The sequence below is a fragment of the Prionailurus bengalensis genome, chromosome E1 (assembly GCF_016509475.1).
Source record: "Prionailurus bengalensis isolate Pbe53 chromosome E1, Fcat_Pben_1.1_paternal_pri, whole genome shotgun sequence".
NCBI classification, from domain to species: Eukaryota; Metazoa; Chordata; class Mammalia; order Carnivora; family Felidae; genus Prionailurus; species Prionailurus bengalensis.
This window is the reverse complement of record NC_057347.1, coordinates 4630129-4645536: the sequence shown is the minus strand read 5'-3', so window position 1 is coordinate 4645536 and position 15408 is coordinate 4630129. Positions and strand designations below refer to the sequence as shown.

At 36.9% G+C, this 15408-nt stretch overlaps 1 protein-coding gene and 1 long non-coding RNA gene across 4 annotated transcripts in view; one reads left to right on the top strand and one right to left on the bottom strand.

Annotated features, from left to right (window-relative positions):
- LOC122484961 (myosin-4) overlaps nucleotides 1–15408 on the top strand; it is a 91058-nt gene that overhangs the window by 24750 nt on the left and 50900 nt on the right. For 2 of the 3 annotated variants that reach the window (XM_043583130.1, XM_043583133.1), the window contains exons 1-2: nucleotides 13842–13923; nucleotides 14137–14180. The gene's annotated coding sequence lies outside the window, so the exon portion shown is untranslated. Of the gene's footprint in view, nucleotides 13924–14136; nucleotides 14181–15408 lie in introns of those variants that run through there. The other variant, XM_043583132.1, reaches the window with a different exon arrangement.
- Nucleotides 1–15408, bottom strand: part of LOC122484962 — a 54501-nt gene that overhangs the window by 26521 nt on the left and 12572 nt on the right. The window lies entirely within an intron of this gene.

Here is a 15408-nt window from a genome sequence, read left to right as displayed (position 1 = left end):
TATAGTCCTGCATTTATACCTATAAATTCAGTCAAACCTCTCTGAGCCTCAGTTTCTTCATCTGTAAAATGAAAACACTGAGCTAAATAATCACTAAAATCCAATCGAAATGCCTTAGAGTCAAAGCTGGACAGCACCGTCAGTAATAATGGTACAATCATGGAATGCCTAGGTGGCTCAGTCGGTTAAGCGTCTGACTTTGGCACAGGTCATGATCTCACAGTTCGTGAATTTGAGCCCCGCATCTATATCCGTACTGACAGCTCAGAGCCTGGGGCCTGCTTCAGATTCTGTGTGTGTGTCTCTCTCTGCCACTCCCCTGCTCATGCTCTCTCTCTCCCCCAAAAATAAACATTGAGATTTTTTCTAAAAAATCATGATATAATCACAGTACCTTACATTTGTGGGACTCTGATTTATTTGCAAAATGCTTCCACGTACACTTTGTCAGTTACTGGATACTCACGACTATGTGAGACAGACTCCTTTTGGAGACTGAGGTACAAAGAGAATCATGGTTTGTCAAAAGTTGTATAACTAATATATGATAAAGCCAGACTGAGATCTTCTAGCTCTTCATCCTGGGAAGTAATGCACGGCCCCGGACTTTCACCCTAGCTGATCAAGGGAAGATTCTGAGGACAGTCTTTGCCTAGAAACAAGGTCAGTAATCCGTCATTTCACTGGAGAGGAGAAGGCTCTCTGCTCTTTACCTGGACATCCACATAACTTGCTCCTTCACAGCTGCAGGATTCTGGATTATTACACCTTAATCCAGAGGCCTTCCTTGGCTACTCAGTATCAAAAGGCAACCCTTTTTCCCCTCTCCCGCCAATCACACCTCTTATCCCCTTGATTTACTTTAAATCTGTCCATGCAACCACTTGACTATCTGACCACTTGACTACTATTTTAGCATCTGTCTCCCTCTACTAAAATATAAGCTCCACATGGGCAGGATGTTTGTTCACTGTTCAGTGTCCAATGAGTAGAATACTGCCTGCCATGTAACAAGTGCTCAAGAAATATTTGTGGGACACATAATAATTTAATAAGAACTTAATCTGTGACACACACTGGGCTAGGTATTTTATATATACCATCCAAAAAAAAAAAAAATCCTAAAGCAAAGGATACTTTAATGCCTTTTTCTCAGTAATTGATTTTTAAAAAATCAGTAAGGATTTCCAGGATTTTCTGTTTCCAGGAAAATGGAGTTGACCTAATTTCCCTATTCCTCCCACTAAGTACAACTAAAACCCCTGGACATTATATATCAAACTAACATAAAAGATTCTGAGTGGTGGAGAGAAGATGGACCAGGTAAGTTCCCTGCTTCATATGCCCGGACTTGGAGTTGAAAAAGAAGACAACACAAACACCGATGCATGTAGACAAAAAGCCCCATAAAAAGCCTACTCTCTCCAGCCAAAGGACAAAATATGGACAGCCTACTAGCAAGGCTGGTTTAACATTCGAAGCCCATCATACTCACAGAATAAAAGTGAACATTATCTGATCATCTCAATGAATCACAGATGTGGTACAAGAATTTCATAATATCCAGCACACATTCATGATTAAAAATAGAAAAACTCTCAGCAAACTAGCAATAAAAGAAGGCTTTCTCAACCTACATAACAGGCACCTATAAAAAAAAAAAACAGCATAGCTAAAATATTATGTTTCATGATGAAACAGTGAAGACTTCCTAAGACTGGTCTAGCTAACCCTCTGGAGGTCCTAGTCAATGAAGTAAGACAAGAAAATACAAGACACAGATATTGAAAAAAGAAAAAAAGGAGTAAAACTGTCCTTATTTGCAGATGACAAAATCATATGAATAATTAAATAAGTCTCTAATAACAACTTAATCCAAGAAGTAAATTGAGCATGTGTCAAATTGTAAGGTCAGTATATAAAAATAAGCTTTATTTTTATATTAACAGCAAAAAATTGGAAAGTGAAATACTAAAAATGAATAGCATTTACAATAGCATCAAATAAATCACATAATATTTTAGGAATAAACTTAATTAAAAACTTGGAGGGAGTGGTGGCACATGAGTGGCCACCTGGTTAAGCGTCCCACTTTGGCTCAGGTCATGATCTCACAGTTCATGAGTTCAAGCCCCACCCTGGGCTCTGTGCTAACAGCTCAGAGCCTGAAGCCTGCCTCGGATTCTGTGTCTCCCTCTCTCTCTGCCCCTTCCTCACTTACTCTCTGTCTCTCCCTCTCTCTCTCAAAAATAAACATTAAATTTTTTTTTAAATTTTTTAACCTCTATACTATAAACTATAAATCATTGCTGAAAGTAAAGATCTAAATAAATTATATACTTGTGTGTGTGTGTGTGTGTATACATGGAAAGAGAAGAATAGAGATCTTGAAAAGAAATCCACCATATATATACATATGTATATATATATATATAGACAAGTATAGACTATAGATATATAAATCAATCTATCTATCTATATACTATACACACACACACACACACACACACACACAATCAAATGACTTTTTACTAAGATGCAAATGCAATTTAATATAGAAAGGAAAGTCTTTGCAAGAAATGATACTGCATCAATTAGATATCTGTATAAAAAAAGTATCTCATACAATATACAATAATTAACTCAACATGGAAAACAAATCTACATGCAAATCCTAAAATTATAAATCTTCTAAAAGAAAATGTAGGAAAATATCTTTGTGATCTTGAGCAAAAATTCTTAAGAACATAAGAAGTACTAAATAAAGAGAAAAAAAAGATAAACTGTCCTCTTCAAAATCAAAAGTACTGCTCACTAAGATACTGTTGAGAATGCAAAAAGGTAAATCACAGGCTGGGAGAAAATACATGCAATACATATCTGCAACAAACAACTTTATTGTATCTGTTCTATAAGAACACCTACAGGGGCACCTGGGTGGCTCAGTCAGTTGAGCGACTCACTCCTGGTTTTGGCTCAGGTCATGATCCCAGGGTAGTGGGATTAAGCGCCACATTGGGCTCTGTGCTGAGTGTGGAGCCTGCTTAGAATTCTCTCTCTCTCTCTCTCTCTCTCTCTCTCTCTCTGTCCCTCTCCCCCACCACTCGCTCTCAAAAAAAAAAAAAAATGAGGAAAAGAACACAATCCAGTAAAAATAAACATAAGAATTTGACACTTGCAAAAAGAAGACATGTCAAGGCCCAATAACCACATTAAAAGATGCTCAGTATCACTGGTCTGGAGGATACAGTTAAAAACCACAAGGAAATTCCACTGGATATCTATAGACATCCATAAGAATGGCTAAAATTATAAAGACAGACAATGACAAACGCTGACAAGGACGCTGGGCAACATCTCTCATATGTGAATACTGGGAATGTAAAGTGGTCCAACTATTTTTGAAAACTTGTTTGGCTGTTTCTTATAAGTTGAATACACACCTATATGCCTTTTGATCTGGCAATTCAACTCTGGAACTTAACCAAAAGCAATGAAAGACACATTCACAAAAAGATGAGAATATCCATCAGCACGAGGACAGATGAACAAAATATGCTATACCCTCCCGATGAAATGCTACTCACCAATAACAACAATAACTGACCTACATGCACGAACACAGAGGAATCTACATAACATTCCTCTCTGGCATGAATCTTATGAAAGGTGAGTTGTTCCCTTTGTCTGAAGATGAGATAATTACAGAATTTCATGTAAAAAGGTAATGATGCCTTCAGTTGCTGTAATCCCTCTGCTTTTCCTCACTGGAGGGAGAGAACATACAAATCCTCACGGCAAAGGGAATCTTAGGAATTATAAGCTAACTTCTGACATGCACTCGTAGAACAGAAGGATCATCAGACAGAGTAATTTAATGCTGCCCCCGGGCTTAATTGTAAGCAGATACTAGCAAGAAAAGTAAGGACAAGGAATAAGAGCCAGACCTTGGAAGGGCTTTTACCCTAAGTTAAATAGTTGTCATACAACAATTGTGTAAGAGATATCTGCACATCGGAGAAGGGTTGAAATATACCAATAAATAGACTTCAGCAAAACTATACCTCACAATTCAGGTTCTTATTTATATTGCCCATTAAAACTCTTCATTGTTTCATGTTATTTTAAACAAGATTTTCCATTTCCAGGGTTACAACTCAAAAAAAAAAAAAAAACAGTGGAAAATGTATCATGCTTATCCTATTCTCAGATTCAAGTGAGTGTCAGGTATCAACCACTGACCACGGAGCACCACCATTTAACAGGTGGCCACTTAAATTACAGACGAAGTAACTGAATGGATATTTAAGTCGTTTCCAAAGTTTCGTTATTAGAAGAAATGTTAAATATACAACCCTGACCTATCTTCTGTTCCCTCTGCTTCTGTAGAAAAAAGAGTAAGGGGAAATTACGGCAATTTTAAGTTTCAAAAGAAGCAACAAATTGCCCTGGAATTTTACACCCTTACCTGAACCAGAGGAGGGCGTCCCCTCTCCAGCACCACCATTTGCTACTAGGAAATTGTTCTGTCAAGCTGATGGGTGAGATATGCTAGCTGTTATCTGAGCTCGTGCCTCCTGAGGCTGAGCGTGTTATCAAGTTCACTGGCCATTTGTCCTGCCTCTTCCGTGAACTGTCCCCATTTATATCTTTCGGCTTTTTTTTTCCATTTGCTTGTATCTCCCTTTCTTCTTGACGTGAAGGATATGTATACATCTTCTACTACATTTATAACTGTGCTTTGTTTTAATGCTTAAGACTTCAGCTCATCTAGAACTAACTTTTATCAGTGGTGTCAGGCAAGGACCTACTTTAATTGTTTTTTGAATGCTAAATCTCAACCCCATTCACTGCCTAGTCCTTCTTTTCCCCCTTTGTGACTTAAAATGCCACCTTTATCATATTCTAAATTGCTATACATTCAAGAACCCATTTTGAACTATATTATGTTCTACTGATCTACTTCTCTTCATCTACACTAATTTTATACTATTTTAACCACCATATTTCTAAAATAATGTTTGATGTTAGTTAGGGTGGCTTGTTACCTCACTGTCTGGTAAAAGCTCATTCATCATCCCTAGAAATACATTCTTTTACTGCAAACTCTGAAATTGTAATGTTCCATCAAAGTTATACTTCTATCTTTTATCTAGTATTTCCAAGTGTGTTCCCTTGCCATGAGAAGTATTACCCCCCAAGCTCAGGAAATTCTGTTTATTTTTAGTTGTCTTCAGGTAGAATAAATTTAAATGATTCCTGAACATATAAAATTATTTGTTTCACCAGCGGCAAACAGAGTCAAGTCTACAACCTAAGTACCTCTTGCTCACACCCTCTTCGTTTTCTTTTCCAAGAGCTGCTGGCTTACAGCAGGTTCTCAGCTCTCCTAAAATAGTACAACAACTGTTTAAGTGGGTTCTTTCTCTCTGCCTCACTCCTCCAATCCACCTTCCATGCCGCTACCATAACTGTGCTTAAAACACAAATCTTATGACATCAGCTTCTTGGTTAAGACTCCAGTGATATTCCATGACTCACAGCCACAGAGCCCTATTTTTCATACTATTTTAAACAGAGTGATGGCAGTCAATATTTATTAAATACTTTCTATGTTGCCAGATGCTCTCTATATATTTCTCATTGAATACTCACATAAATCCAGTGAGATAGTAGGAAATAATTGTTAGTGCTTTCCTTGAACAGATGAACAAACTGAGGCTTACAGGGGTTAAGTGACTTGCCTAAAATCATACAAAATAACATCTGATTCAGTTGCTATTTAAAGCATTGTGCACATTGCTGCCCTTAATTTAAGACTTAACCTGTTAAAAAAGGCTCTCACACTGGATTTTCAAAGTAGCTACTACTTGTTTTTTTTAAATGTCAGATGTAAACTAAAAAAACTCAGAAGAGTTGAAAAATAAAGGTATGGGAAAAGATAGCCCATCTATATGCAACCAAAAAAGTAAAAGCAAATATAGCAAAATATTAGCAAAAATAGAATTCAAGGCAAAAAAATACTAAATGAAGCAGGGACAGTTCCTATTTTATTTTAAAAGATTCAGTTTACCAGAAAGATCAACTGATCACAAATTTCTATGAAGTTAACAACTATCTTTGAATTACACAAACGAAATCTGAAACATCTGAGAACAATCGTAGTCGATGAGTTTAACTTCCATCTACTAGAGAAACTATAGGCCAAGTAAACAAAAGTAAAAAAACATAGATGACTGAATAACACAAAAACCAAGCTGAATTGTAAAGACAAAGGTTAAAATTTGTATACTTCATTAAAAAAAAAAAACAAAAAACTTAGGGGCACCTGGGTGGCTTAGTCAGTTAAGCATCTGACTTCAGCTCAGGACATGATCTCACGGTCTGTGATTTTAAGCCCCGCATCGGGCTCTGTGCTGACAGCCTGGAGCCTGCTTCAGATTCTGTGTCTCCCTCTCTCTTTGCCCCTCTCCCACTCACACTCTGTCTCTGTCTCTCTCTCTTTCAAAAATAAACAAACATTAAAAACAACTAACCTGAAACAGAATATAGACCCACATGTAAGAACTATAAATATAAAATGTATAGAAGAAAGCATAAAAGTATTGCTGACTTTGCATTAGGAAATATTTGTAAAATATCATATAAAAAGCATGGCCCATAAAAGAAAATATTGACTTCATCAAAAAATTGGACTTCATCAAAATTTAAAACCAACTCTTCAAAGGAAACCATTAAGAAAATGAAAAGACAAGTCACAGACTGCAAGAAAATATTTGTTAATCATACATCTGATAAATAACTTCTAACAAGTAATTAGTAAGAAAATGATCCAATTTTTTAAATGGGCTAAAGATTTAGAGCGACACTTCACTTAAAGAAAATACATAAATGGCAAGCACACGAACACATAACCAAAATCATTATTCGTTAAGGAAATGAAAATTAAAACCACAAGGAGATGCTACTTTACACTCACTCGGATGGCTATCAGTGAAAAGAAGGACAACACGAGTGTAGGTCAGAATGCAAAGAAGCTGGAACCCTCACGTGATTAGTGGAAGTGCAAAACAGTACCGCAACTATGGAAAAGAATTTGGCAGTTTCTTAAAAGTTACACAACCTAGTGGACTGACTATTCAACCCCTAGTTATCAACCCAAGAGAAATGAAAACAAACTTCCACACAATGCTTTGTATGAAGTATTATTAACAGCATTATTCATAATAGCCCCAAACCGGAAACAATTCAAATGGCCATAAACTGGTAAATGTATAAACACAATGTGACGCATCCACACAATGGACTCATACTCAGCAAAAGAAATGATCACACTCCTGATACAAGTGACAACATGCATGAACTCCAAAACTAAGGGAAAGGAGCCCTACAAAACAGAATGCACACTGTAGGACTCCATTATAGGAAATTTCTAGAACAGGCAAGATGATAGAGACAGAAAACGGTGTTTGTCTATGGTTTGGGGTTGGGATGGGAACTGAATGCTCAAGGGCACAAAGGAGCATTTTAATTCAATGTAAGTGTTTATAAAATTGGATCGCGGTGATGGTTGCACAACTGCATAAATCCACTAAAAATCACTGAATTATATATACACTTAAAATTGATGAAGGTATATAAACTTCTACCTGAATAAAGCTGCTAAAAGAGGAGGAAGAAGAGATGGAATAACAACTACCCAGGTACAAAACCACAAAAGAACCACCAACTATTTCTAGAACAAGATACCACAGAAGTGACAGTCACTCTTCATTTGAAATAAATAAATAAATAAATAAATAAATAAATAAATAAATAAATAACTACAGCAAAAAACTAGGAATAACCCCAAATTCTGTATACAACAGAATATCATCATACGATGTAATACTGCACAATAATGAAAATAAAATCCAGCTACATGTAACTTCATGGGGGGAAAAAAAATCCCACAATATTGTTGTGCCAAAAAAAGTGAACTACTAGAGAATAAGTAAAGTTCTATGTATTCATATGAAGCTCAAGACTAGGCAAAAAAAAAGAAAAAAAAAGTATATGTATTGTTTACAGCTGCATACACAAATAGTGAAAGTATACAGAAAAGCAGAGAAATGACTGTCATAAAGGTAAAAATTGTAGTTGCCTTTAGGTGAGGGAAATCTGAGTTCTAATGAGAAGGATCATGAGAGGTTTTGGGGTTATGATAATCTTACTGCTTACAAACACGCACATACACACACACGGACAACGTCCCTCACTCCTATCAAGTCTACCAGGAACCAAACTAAATTTGCACACTCACATGCACGTGATGAAAAGAATTAACAACTAAAAGAGAACCCTCCCCCCAATGCCCAAATGTATTCATTTGAAAATCTAAAAAACAAATATGCTTTAGATAATTTGGGAGTTGAGATGGAAATGGAAATTTTAAAATGTAAATTATAAGTGAAGGACAAGCAGAGTACTACATATAAACCTCTGGAATTTAGCCACAGTGGTTACCAAAGAAAAATTGATAACCACAAATAAATCCATGAGATCATAAGAAAGAATGAAAATAAATGAAGCTGTCAATTTAAGATGTTGAATACAGACCAATAAAATAAATGTACAGAAATAAAAGAAATGAATGAGATTAAAAACAGAATGCAGGGGCGCCTGGGTGGCGCAGTCGGTTAAGCGTCCGACTTCAGCCAGGTCACGATCTCGCGGTCCGTGAGTTCGAGCCCCGCGTCAGGCTCTGGGCTGATGGCTCAGAGCCTGGAGCCTGTTTCCGATTCTGTGTCTCCCTCTCTCTCTGCCCCTCCCCCATTCATGCTCTGTCTCTCTCTGTCCCAAAAAAAATAAATAAACGTTGAAAAAAAAAAAATTAAAAAAAAAAATTAAAAAAAAAAAAAAACAGAATGCAAAATAGAAAATAGGAAAAAAAGTTATTTCGTAAAACTAAATTTAGAAGACTGATACAAAAGACAAAACTTTAGCAAATATGGTTTAAAATAAAAAGAATAAAATTAAACTGTATAAAAGGCAAATGAAAAGGAATAAAGAATAAAAGAGAATCGATCAGGTTTTTATTATAAACAGATATGCACAAAAAAAGTCAAAATATCTGAAACCTCACATGAAATGGGCAATTTGCTAGGAAAACAAAACATTTCTAAATGGGCAAAATAAAAAAATTTAAAAAAAAGAAACTCTGAACAAACTAATCAATAGTCATAAAAAAACTAATAAAAGTAAATAAAAGATTCCTCCACCAAGAGCCTCCAGACTAAAAGAGTTCCTTGAAGGAACTCTAGGAATCTTCCTGGAACAGATTATTCACATTCTAAACACAATATTGCAGAAAATAGAAACAGGAAGCTATTTATTTTACAAGACTAGCACGATGTTGATATCAAAACCAGAAGAGGACAGCATAAGAAAAGAAAACTATATGCTAGGCCCATCATGAACTCAGATGTAGAAATCTCACATTACAAAAAAAAAAAAAATGTAAACTTAAATCAATCAGCAGGAAATTAAACAATATTATCTCAATGGCTTTTATTTCATGAATTTTAGTGGTAAAAGTGAAAAAAATCTGCCATATCATTCACTATATTAATAAACTTGAGGAGAAAAAATGATTTCAATAAATGCAAAATACACTGATAAAATCCAATGCATTTTTTAAAATTTAATTCACATACCATCAATTCACCATTTAAATGTACAATTCAGTCATTTTAGTAGATTCACAAAGTTATGCAGTCATAACCACTATTTAATTTCAGAACCTTTTCATCGCCTCGAAAAGAAATCCCATTAGTAGTCATTTCCCGATCTCCCCTCTCCAGACCATCCTTCGGAAACCACTCAACTGCTTTCTGTCTCTATGCACTTGCCTATTCAACATTTTATACACATGGAACCATCAAACCTAAGTGCATTACGTCTGTCACTCAAGCATAGTGTCTCTGAGGCTCATCCATGCTGTGGCCTGTGTGAGTACTTCATTCCTTTTTATGGCTGAATAATATTCCACCATATGAATATACTACATTTTGTGTATCCATTTGTCTGTTGATGAACATTTGGGTTGTTTCCACTTTTTTTGTATACTGTGGATAATGCTGCTATGAATATTTGTGTACAAGTTTTTGTATATGTTTTCAATTCTCTTCATCGTATCATATACCTAAGGATGAAGCAGTTCGATTCATTTTTGTGATTAAAATTATTGGCAAACTAAAGTACACAGCAAATATACTTGAGGAAACATTAGCACCAATCCCATTAAAGTCAGGATCTAAATAAAGATCACTCATCTCGTACATGAAGTATCCTAGTATTCAACATTGTCCTAAATGTCTCAGACAATGCAATAAGAGAAAGATAACACATAAATTACAAAAAAACAAAAAAAAAAGAAGACACAAAACTGCGATTATTTGTGCATGATACATCAAAAGCCCAATAGAATCAAATAAACTATCAGGAGGGATAAGGAAGTTCAGCAAGTGAGTTAGATGAAAGATACCAGTAAAACTAACTTTCTGAAACACTGCGTGTCTGTCAGAGATTGTGTTTGTATGGAACAGAAAATCTGAGTGAATAGTGCCTTATTAATATGACTGGTTAATTTTTTTATTTATGTAATAAAATTCAACTCACACATGTCAACACTGTCTCTGAACTTCTCTTGATCTCTCCTTCAAGGCTGGAGCTCCGCCATTACATCTGTGTTCCACACCAAAAAGCAGTAAGAAGGGAAAGGAAAAGGTAGTACCAGTGGAGTCTACTTTCTTTTCTGGAAGTCCCACCCAGCAACTCCTGCTTGCGTTTCATTAGCCAAAACAGGGTCATGTGGTTGCCCCGGTGCTGTGAAATGAAGGGTAGTGGGTACCTGCTGCCACAGACAAAACAGAGGTTCTGGGCACACAATCTTGGCTGCCACATGCCAGTGATAACCCAAGTGGAAAGAAAAACAATCCCATTCACTAGAGCAACAAAAAAACTAAAATTGCTAGGAACAAACATAACAAGAAATATTTTAAGATATTTCTGGGAGAAAAAAACTAGAGAAAAAATTACTGAAAAACACTTTAAAAAGCAGAATAAACAGGAAAATATATCGTACCTGTAGATTGAGAGGCTCACTATTAAAAAGACACCAACTCTCATTAAATTACCTATTAATTCAATTTAACCTAAATCAAAATCACAACAGGATTTTTCCATATAATCTGAAACACAGAGTCTAAAATTAATACAACAGAATGCAAGAACTGTCAAGACAACGTTAAAATAAATGAATAATTAGGGATAATCTACCCTACTACATATCAAAGCATATGTGCTATAGCCACAGAAACATGGTACAAAATATGGAATTCAGAAACATTACATTCACATACACAGACACATACACACACAAATCTCTAGATTACAAATCTCTCTCTATATATATATTTTTTAATTTTTTGTAATGTTTATTCATCTTTGAGAGAGAGAGAGAGAGAAACAGAGTGTGAGAGAGGGAGGGGCAAAAAGAGAGGGAGACACAGAATCCAAAGCAGGCTTCAGGCTCTGAGCTGTCAGCACAGAGCCTGATGTGGGGCTCAAACTCACAAACCGTTGAGATCGTGACCTGAGCCAAAGTTGGAAGTTCAACCGACTGAGCCATCCAGGCACCCATTAGTATATTTTTTTAAGCATTAGATTGAAAATATAGAACATATTTATGACCCTGAGTCCTTGATTTAGAAAAGGCCTTCTTTTACAATACACACAAAAAAGCAAAAATACAAATGAAAAGTGTTTGTAACTTTGACTACATACAAATTTAAAACGTCCATAAGACTGAGATGCCACAGCAAAGTTAAGATCACTATTAGACCAGGAGAAACCTTCTGTAACTTACCTAAGAAATCATATAATCACAGAGAATTCTACACAGAAATTTTTAAATGAGTAATATCAAGTCAGTCCTCTGGGTATAGGGCAGTGGGTTGGGCTGAATTAGGGTGCCTGGGTAGCTCAGTCGGTTAAGTGTCTGGCTTTGGCTCAGGTCATGATCTCCCAGCTCGTGGGTTCAAGCCCCACGTCACACTCTCTGCTGTCAGTGCAGAGCCTGCTTTGGATCCTCCGTCTGCCTCTCTCTCTCTCTCTTTCATTCTCTCAAAAATAAACGTTAAAAAAAAAAAAAAAAAAGACTGACCATGAACTGATCATTACTAATGCTGGATGAATATAATGGGTTCCTATACCATTTTCTTTATTTTTGTATATGTTTTAAATTTTTGCATATTTTAATTTATGTACTAATATGGAAAATGATCCAAGAGTACAGAACAACTCAACAACAAAAAACAAGTTGGTAAATGTAAAGTATGATACTACCTCAAACATACTTTATACATCTAATTATATATTTTCAATGAGCCAATTTTCTTAGACAAGTTTTACCAATGTATATTTTCCCAACTATAACTTAGTAAGTGCATAGAAAAGGTCTGGAATATTATACACCAAACTGGTAATAGTTGGTTACCTCTGGAGAGAAGGGAGCTACCTCCATTGTGAGTTCATCAAAGGAGAATTTTAGCCTCATCTTCAAGGCTTTAATTTTTCATGTAATTTGTATGTAAGAGGTCACACAATTACACACACGTCAGAACTCACATAAATGGAATTGTTCTGCGTCCTGTCTGTGGCAGCGTCTATAAGAATCTGTGCATGTGTAAAAGGTCTTAGAGCTATACAACAGAGAAAGGGAATTTACTGTCACAGTTAAAAATTTTTTAAATGGCAGAAAAAAAAAATCTCATACAACTGTCAGCCAAATAGTGAATCCTGCTGTACATAAATTATACCTCAATATACCTGACCTTTTAAAAATGAAAAATCTTAATTTAAAAAGAATGATCATAGGGGTGCCTGGGTGGCTCAGTCAGTTAAGCGTGTGACTTCAGCTTGAGTTATAATCCTGCGATTCATGGGTTCAAGCCTCGTGTTGGGCTCTGTGTCGTCAGCATGGAGCCCGCTTCGGATCCTCTGTCCCTATCTCTCTCTATCCCTCCCCAGCACATGCTCTCACTCTCTCTCTCAAAAATAAACTTTAAAAAATAAACAAAATAAAAAATAAAAAGAATGATCACAATATAATCTGTTTAAAGAATAAGGGTGTAAATTATAGAAAATTACCTATAATTCTTAAAGTAGATTATAAGGCCTCTATGTATGATATGCACGTATAGAGTATGAATCCACTTATACCTCCCTACCTTATTTTATCTCTGCATAGTAGGATCATACTTTTTTTTTTCAAAGTATTTGCTTATCTGTATTTTTCCCTACAATGAATACATATTATGTTCTACTGAAATAATCTTTTCAGTGTGGAGTGGGTGGGCACGGGGCCAACGGTGGAGACTCGGTGCAGATTCTCCTCTCACCTTGGCACAGCTGCCCAAGCCCAGACTCCAAGGGTAAGCCTTGGCAGGGACCCAAGGGAATGGAGTGAGGGTTCCTATGGTAACAAATAAGGACAAGTGGTTAAGGCCCTGACAGCAATGTGTCACTGAGAACCACAGGTATGTGTGAAAGAGTTTGCCAAATCGAACACAGCTCACAGGAACAGACTCTGGGGCCCCACCAGGCACGGTCAGAGATCACCTTCCTAGCATACTAGAAAGCATTCTCTGCTGGCAGATTGGTCCCTGTCAAATTATTTATAGGCGATCGGTTCACATACTCAAAATGATATGAATACTTCTAATTATATCCAAACATGCCAAATGTCAGTACAAATTATGCTGAGGGTCATGTTGCCAAATGTCCTGCCCTAACAAAGAGGAGAGAGCCACAGCGTCAGCACACGGGTGCCTATATAAGCACGGGGACCCCGCCTGCCTCATCACCACCAAGAACCCAGAGGTGAGTGACAGGGGCCTTGGGGCTTCAAGGATCCCCAGGGACCCCGGGACAGGGAGAGTTGACCCCATGGCCCACCTCTGAGCATGAAACCGTCCCTCCCAACTCTGACTTTTATTTTCTCAGAGTCAAGATTTAGACCAGGACAGTTTTAATTCTGTAACTATTTTACTGGGATTCCACAGCTTTGCTAATAAGAAATCTGTTGTTTCACAGTGTCAGCCACTTCTGAACCTGCGTTTTCATCTGGAACTCCGGAGGTAAGCCTCAGCTTTATTGATGTGTTGATGACAGAGGGCATTTAGGCTAACAAAGCTGGGAACAACTCTTAATTGTACACTATTTCCACATTTCTGCAGTTATCTAAGTAGCTGGTACTTCCAACAACTGCTTATAAACGCTGCGAAAACATTATTCCAGAGAGCCTTATTCTCTGACGCTATCCTCACCTGAGTTCAGGGTTAAAGGACTATACTTAGGACAGAAAGAATTTTGACAATGAGTTTTCAGCTACATGTAGACCGGTCGAGGGGCAAGAGACTCTTCTGTGTGTGTCGACCTCCCTCGCAAAGCACTGATACTTAGCCATTTTACAGGTATTTTTGAAACTTCTTGGAAAGATCCTTATCAAAAAACGAAAACACAAACATCTTGTGAAAACCACAATGTTTTAGCTACTTTTTGATGATTCATTGTTATTTGTTTTTAGAAAGACTTATTATTGTTCATCTGAAAAGTCCCTAGTGGCACACCCACAGAGTGCTAAATAGGGAACCTAATTTAAGAGAGACCCTGGCCCTTCCCCAAGTAATTTACAAATGAAAGGAAAGGAACAACTCAATCCGTGTAACAGGCCAACACTGCAGAGGCCCATCTATCAATCAGCGGAATGGTTTCCCTGTGATGAACCCTTTCATTTTTGTCAGTTTTCTTTTTATTGGTGGAAAGAAAAGAAGACTGTGGAATGCATGTGGGAAGAAGGACCTTCTTCATGCTCTCATTTCTCTGTGGTTAGATCTGTTAACTGACTGTTGAAATCCCTCATGCCAAAAACAAAGTGTCAGAAGAGATTCTGGAATTAAGACAATGCTAAGTCTCTTTGGTAGCAAGCCAAATGACAAAAATACACAGTATTAAGAATTTATTAGGAGGTTCTTTTAACAACCCACCAAGAGATTTAACACCAAATATTAACGTAAAGTAGATGCTAAAAATAGTATGTGCCTGGGGCGCCTGGGTGGCGCAGTCGGTTAAGCGTCCGACTTCAGCCAGGTCACGATCTCGCGGTCCGTGAGTTCGAGCCCCGCGTCGGGCTCTGGGCTGACGGCTCAGAGCCTGGAGCCTGTTTCCGATTCTGTGTCTCCCTCTCTCTCTGCCCCTCCCCCTTTCATGCTCTGTCTCTCTCTGTCCCAAAAATAAATAAACGTTGAAAAAAAAAATTAAAAAAAAAAAAATAGTATGTGCCTTATGAGAAGAAAATGGCCACCT